Consider the following 8,045-nt stretch of genomic DNA (forward strand, 5'->3'; position numbering starts at 1 on the left):
TGTGCCCTTAAGGTAATTTTTAAATCACTTTTGTAAAGTCTTACTTTAAACTAAACTAATTACTCTCACAAAGCAAATTAATTGTGAAAATATAAATATATTTGCTATTTACACTAAATGAACTAAAATTCATGTGACACAAACAATGCATTAGCTCAGGTGTGCTTATCGTTTCCACAAACAGTCGGGCGCGCACACTGCGTATGAGTGATCACTTCACCAATAGACATTGGCTAGTAGAATGCTCATACGCCGTGGTGTTGATATTTTCCTACAGGTTAAACATATATCCAAGAGTCAATCAACACTAATCGATGCTAATGAGGTGAAAGGTTGAACATATGATTAAATAACAAAACTTATAAACTTGACAGTTTAAAAACAATATTATAATTTTTTTGCAAATAATTTATCAAAATAAATTCAGCGAACAGCTGAGTATCACATGCTAACAGACTTTTAGTACCGACTTTTAAGCACCGCTTCGACTTCTAAGTAAAGCGCTACTTGTAATTAATATTAAGTTGTCTAATTAATATATTTACTTTAAGATGTGTGCTTAATAAATTAACGAATCTGTTAATAGCCATAGACAGACATATTGAAGCTTTGGTGTTCGAGTTCGAATGTTTAAGTTGATTAATGAACGTAGGTGTTTGTGTACATTTGCAGTTGACGTAATGTGACAGGTGACTAGGATAAAGCACACGCGCATATAAGTGTTTTTATTTGACTTTAGAAAATTCTGTAGATTTGTTATTGAACAGAATTTTTTTGTTTTTTTTTTTAAAGCTATAGCTAAATGCTTTTAATGCAACTAATAACTAATAAGGTGATTTTAATACCATATGATTTAAGGATGAACAGTACAGTATTTTTTTGCATCCAAACAGAAAACATAAGCATTGCTCCAAAAATATTTTTTTCAAATCGATTATGAAACTCCGGAAAAAGAACGGAAAAAATTAAAAAGTTGTTGATGTGTAAAATATTCCCAAATACTCGTAACACTGCAGAGTTTGTCGTTCTTGTCGAAATAAAAATTCAAGTTACTTTCGGTCAAACTTTCAGTCAAACATTCAGTTAAACTTTCGGTTAATATTTCAGTCAAACTTTCGGTTTGCTAATAAGAAACGAAAAATGAAAATATCTTCTGTTGAAATGATGACTTACTTGTATTAACACAAATAAACATAAGTGTTCCAAATCTGGTTTTGAGAAAACTTTTCGGTATTTGTTTTCTCTCAAAAATCCTCCTTTTGAGATAGAATTACTGTCTGTATAAACATGAAGCGGCTAAAAATGTGTAGTATGGTCTTTGATGTCAAATATGCATTACGAGCCAGATGCCCAATTCTCCAATATATTGACTTAATAATATAAATCGCTGAATCCGAGCGTAATTTAAGCACTTCTGCGAAAGATGCAAAAATCATGTGAAACCACTGGATACAAAAAGAAGGTCGATGTGTGGATGCAACATGAGTTAACGCAAAAAACCTTGATGGACCAAAATCGCTGCTGAATCAAACCTGAAATCAAATCGGACCTTTACTGAAGCGTATTTTGACTGGTGATGGAAAGTGCAGCATTGATGTGAACTGCAAGCGAAACGGTCCTGGTCGAATTGGTGTGCTGGCACAAACAGTGGTCGAGCCAGGAGTGAGATCAGGATAATTTTGTTATGTGCATAGTGCGATTGGCAGACAATTATTTACTATGAGCTGCTCATCTATGAACAAACTCTTAATTTAATGTATTGTCTACAATCACAGCAACTGCCCAGAAAGCGGCCAACTTAATAGAAGAATAACTGTGCTTCATTAGGACAACATCAGGTAACAACAGCTCTAAGAGTTTGGTTGGAAGATGCCGATACATCCAGCATATAGTCTGGACTTGGTACCAAGTGATTGCTTAATGTTCCTGCGAATGGCAAACGAATGTGTTTGCCTCTAGAGAAGGTGGTGAAAATCGTTTTCAGGGCAATGGAGAGGAGGGTTTCTATGAAAGTGGCATTAAGGAATTACATTCAAAATAGTCAAAGGGTATGAAAAAACGGTACATATTTAATTTAAATCGGGTTAAATATTAAAATCGATATTTAGGAAAATAATGTGTTATTCCTTTTAAATTCTACCAAACTTAGTATACCTAGCTGATGATGTTATGTGCAAAATTATCGAAGGATATTTTTATAAAGAGACCAATGAAGAAATGACTCAATCATATATGACCCCTGTTCACATATTTTATAAAACAAAATGACATATTGATATATTTGATAAAACAAAATTAAGCGGTATTTTGCAACAAGTATGTAGGTATGTATAGTAAATTATACAATAGTCAAACAAAATCAAGCATTTAATATTTTAAACGTCTCATATTTTTCTTTAAAATTTTGCTCTAATTAACCTTAAAGCGTTAATTGAATTAGTGTATCGTGAACTTTATGTAAATATTTATTATGAAACATACACAAATACAAAATACATACATTTATACCGCTATCGCTGATTGCCTTGAGCTCTCTGCACTTCCACATTAAGTAGGAGTATATGTGTAAAGTATGTTACAATACTAAGTGAGAAGGCAATATTTACCGAACACATTGTCTGATTAGCATTTAAATGCTTTAATGCTTGAATTATTCAATCGCTATTGTTTGTCATCAATTATAATCGCTTAAATGTGCGAAATTTCAGCCGATTTCTTTAGTAGTTTTCCAAAGCGAAATTTCGCATTTAACTAGGAAATTTGTGAACGCCACTTGTTATCACAAACATAACCGCTCTGTGAATTGTTGTTGCTTGTTTATGCCACGCAAATATCTGCCTTGCAGTTTGCTAATGAGTTGGCCAAACATAGACATTTGTTGAACGGTTTATTGTTCGGCTTTAAGGATTTCTCTTACGTGTTGCTCAGCGGATTTCAATTTAGTTCCTGCGCAAAAGATACTCGCCTTTTGTATGAACTTAGCTGGTGAGATTTATTCCAAAGCTTTGTTTGTTGATATTTTCTTAAAGTAAATATTTTGATGGTTGAAATTTTATATTGATGTGCTAGTTTTTGCACTTTTATTGATTGACTGATGGCTGCCAAACATCGTTTGAACGCACATTTGCATTATTGTAGTCATAAATATACGAAATTAGTGCTTATTTACCACAAAAAATATATTTATTAAAGAATATGATACTGTGATATGATATGATATATCGATGACAGTTTTCCATATTTATGACAATTATTGCAATTCATTTTTTGACGTCCTAATTTGATAAGTTATGTAACGGTGCACGAATTTTTTGATTTGTGCGATATTGAAAACTGATAATTGATTGTTAGATTTGAAAGATGGGAAAGTTGCCATTAGGTGATAATATGACCTTGAGACTGTAAGAAGAATATTTTATTTTATTAATGTTAATATCCGCCTAGTTGTTATATTAGATAAGTATCTTCTGACAATATTTTCCTTGAGAGATCAAAAATAATTATCATAAATAAAAGATATAACTTATTTTATATTAAACACTAAAAAAACATAACAAAAATGAATCCATAATGGATGCTATTATCGTAAGAAAAAAAGGTTTTGAAATTACAGGCACTAAGGTCGGACATACACATATAAGGTCTAGTAAAAGTGAAATCATTATTGAAATCTGAATTAAATTATTGGTTTGATTTAGCACTAATTTACATAGTAATGATTACTTGACCGCTTTCCTCGATAACTTGTTGCCACTTTTAAAGCAATTTCGTTATGCTAATCTTAAAGAAACTTGCAAAAAAACTGGTATAAACTGAGGCTAATTCTCCCACAGAAAAATCAATCGTCGTAGACAGGAACAGGTAGTAGTCATTTGGTGCCAAGCTCGGCCTATAAGGAATATGAGTGCATTAGCACATCTCAATCAAACTCTTTCGGAGCTTCTGGCGTGCCATTATCGATGTGTGCAGCTTGGCGTTATCCTGAAAGAATATAATTCCTCTTCTATTTGTTAAAGCACCCGGATAATGAGGAATGGATTATTTATAGTAGATAATTTCCTCTCAGAATTACTGAACACATAGCAAAGCCTTCCTAATTGTCAATACTGGCTTGATGTTCACCTTTTTAGAAATGGATAGATTTTGTTGCGATTTAGCAGTGATTGACTGAAATATAAGATTTTATTGAGGTCAAGCGTGTGGCAACTATTCATCGAGCTCTTTTTTGTATCTAGCCACTTATAAATTATTTCAAATGGCTTTTTGTGCAATGTTCAGCTCCGGGATGATCGATATAGTGCTTATATGACTTGCTGATTTCTGAGTCGACGAAACCAATATTGCGTAATGGAACACTTCACACATTTTCAGTTCCCTGCTTAGAGTTTATCGACGAAAACCTTTAAAGTATGGCATCTTTTCTCGTTGTTAATGGTACGTTAAAAAACACGTGTTCAATTAATATGGAGTCGCTTAATGACAAAACTATTTTACAAGGTTTTTATTAGAAGATATTATTTGTCTAATGCCATGTTCCGTAACCCATTTGAACTTATATAGGGTGAGATACAAATTATTAAGGTCATTTATTAGAAAAATAATAGATTTCCTTTTACTTCACCAAATAAAGGATATAAAGCCAATTGTTTAGGTATTATATATGAGGGCTAGGAATTACGATATAATATTATCTAAATAGATGCTTTTCGATTTTCATTCAAAGAATCTTGCAGATTGACTAATATATAAAGTATAAAGCAGAATTTAGAAAATCCTTATATTAGGTATGTGGGGGCTAAATAATGTTTTGACTCTATTATACTAATTTTTGACATAAGAAAACATTAATATGAGAAAAAGATTATCTCTCTTTCAATGACATATCTCAGAGATGGATCGATTTTTTCGGTAACAGGTCTAACCTTAAAGAAATGAGGACTACATATTCGGTATCTGTGGACTTGAAAAGTTATGGTCCGATTTTGACAATATATCAACATGATAATTATGACAATACTTGAATGTACTTGCTGATTGTTTGCGAATATATCTCACAATGACCAATATATAGGTATTAACAAAATAGAAAGATTTACCCAATTTAACCCATATTAGACAAAATTTCTTTAAATTTTAATAACATATCTCACACTTTTACCAATATTTTCGATAAAAAGAGAGCCATAGGTACTGGGGTTCACAAATTCGGTATCTTGGTGATTAAATCGTTATGGTCCAATTTCGACAATTTTTGGCGTAAGATGCCTTACTCTCAGTTCACTCTATGTACGGATACAAAGTATTATTTCGATATCTTCATTGATACTTAATTGGTATAAGAAAATGTAAAAGCATCAAATAAAATTTAAAAATGTCATATCCGGGTAGCGGGTGGGATATTAGTCCGGGTTTGTGCATTTTCACAATGTTATATATACATCGGGATAATGTTATCCAACAAATTTGAAATTGTAGAATTTTGATACCAGCTCCTTTGATTACCTTCCAAGCTTTCGTGGTTGGGGTTTATTAAGAAACTGCATAAATTTGATAAACTTTTAATAAACTTGAAGGCTGAAATTTCACCCTACATAAATATATTCCATTTTGTCAACTAAAATTAATTTAAATTTAATTAATTGTTAAATAGCAAATTTTAGGTAGATTGGTCCACATATCGTATACGCAACATTTAATATCGAATAGAAGTAGTTGCTTTATTGCCCTTAATTTTGGTTGTTTTTGTGGTTTATAGACATAAAATAATTTTTGAAAGCTTTGGATTTTCAGTAGAAAACTTTTCATTTGTTTGACTTCAACTCAGATTTTTTTCATCTTGATAGACACACTTATTTGTCGGATCACAACAAGACATATATCAAAAATAAAATTAAACTAAGATCAAGGCTCTCGAATATATTTAAATGTATTTAAACTAAAAATTATTGATAAAATAATTTTTTATGCCAATAAAAAGTTTTATTTCAAAATTGAAACAAAAAACGCAAAAATATTCAAAAGAAAACTCTTATCTATTGAAGCTTTAAGTAAGTAAATATATTTGCGTTAAAAAAATGTAGATTTTACCAATACGCGTAGTGTTCGGAGACAACAACTGGTGATTAAGCGAAACGTCAAAGACTTGTTGACAGTGGCAGTGAAGCGAGAACGTTTTCACTACATCGCTTATAAACACCATACTTATACGGTTTATAACCCCTTTGTACTTGCTGCGGTGTATTCAGTGACTGCGGACGATAGCGACTACGGCTGTCGTGGCGCAGAAACCAGTTTCGATCTCGAAGTAGTTCACCTTGTCTGCATATACACTAGAATTGTATCAACTTTTGCTTTTGCTTCCACCGCTGGCATTCCGTACATAATACATATATGTATATCCACATATTGTCGACTGTTCAATCCATACTTGTGTGGATATTAATTTATATATGTATGTATGTGGTATATTGACGTAGCATACGCCGACTAGTTTTAGCATGGATTCGCATAATAGTTTTGTCAAATGTGGGAAACAGTAATGAATTTGCTTAGAATCATTCTGGTTTTATTGGATTTATTATGTTTTCACGCAAAGTTCTATGAACCACGAACAGATGGTAAACAAAAACATGCACAATGTGCTTTAGGTCAGGTAGATCGATCGGGTAGTTGGTCTAGAGTAGAGGTCGTAAGAGAAGTATTTTAGCAAATATCCGCTCTAATTCTTAAATAAAATTCAATTTCTTCCATGAAAAGTTTTGAGTGTCCGAAATATTTTTATACTTTTGACTATTGGCCGTCGAAAGATTCAAAAGAGACACTTTTATTGAGGTATGCATCGCCACCTATGGTTTATTGTACTCTCTCCTCTATCATATGCTTTATAAAAGGCACAGCACTCTGGTGAATTCTAGGGGGTTGCTGGGCGCTACTGAGATGATGAGGGACTACATCTAGATATACGGATCCTTGGGATTAAACCTGCGTCTGCTGGTTGCTGTGCATTTTAGAACCAGGTCCACAAGAGTTTCCGGTTGCATATTACAAAAGCCATATTGGACTGTTGCTTCTTGGGCCTGCAGTCGCCAGTGGAGAATGGGACTAGCAAAGGGAGGTTTTGAAGAGACTTTAACTTGAATATACTTATAGAGAGAGAGAGTTGCCAGCTATCGAAAAGAGTACAATTGAGAATAATATTGTTACATAGTCCTTTGTGAAGCCATACAATTGAACTCCTATAATCAAATCTTATAAGTCGACACAGTACCTTAAGGCAAATACAAATCCGCTTGGGCGTTTTATTTCCCATCAAAATGTACCTCAAAACAAAAAGCGGTGGTGATTCTCAAAAAATAAGTCAAAAATAATACAAAACTCTTCTTCAATATAAATGAGCGAACAATTGCAAAAACAAAGAAACAAACACTATTTGATTAAAAATGCACCATAACCCAACATTCACACACATCTACATATAAAACACACAAATACCAATAGTTTCTGTTGTTTTGGCTTCAAGTTGACTGATCGATTTGTTTATGTTGATATAATTTCAGGGTTGCACATGCGAGAGTTGCTTGACACCGATATCAAATTGCCAACGGTACGCCGCAGCAACATCTACAGAGCATAGTAAGCATACGTGTGTATAAAACACATCAAACAGCACCGGCATGCCGCGACACATAGAGATGTGTTGATGCAAATTCCACTCGTAGAGGTAGATATCTGACCGAATATTCGGATGTGACGGTGTTGACAACACAGACAAGCGCAATTATGTTAGGTCATTAAACTATGCGGGCAGATAGGCATTCAAACGAGTGTTTATTTATGTACATGTGTGTGCGTACTCTAAGACCGGTAAAATTATAAACTCTTTCAAAGTTAATTTCATAGAATTCGTTTAGAAAAATAATTGCAGGAACAAATTAAAATATGAGGAAGTCATTTATAAATCGAAACCGTAAACAACAAACAGTAAGTAAATATAAATTTGCACGAGCGAAATTTTGAATAATGTGCCTTATAAAAGCTTAAGCAAA

The sequence above is a fragment of the Bactrocera neohumeralis genome, chromosome 5 (genome assembly GCF_024586455.1).
Source record: "Bactrocera neohumeralis isolate Rockhampton chromosome 5, APGP_CSIRO_Bneo_wtdbg2-racon-allhic-juicebox.fasta_v2, whole genome shotgun sequence".
NCBI classification, from domain to species: domain Eukaryota; kingdom Metazoa; phylum Arthropoda; class Insecta; order Diptera; family Tephritidae; genus Bactrocera; species Bactrocera neohumeralis.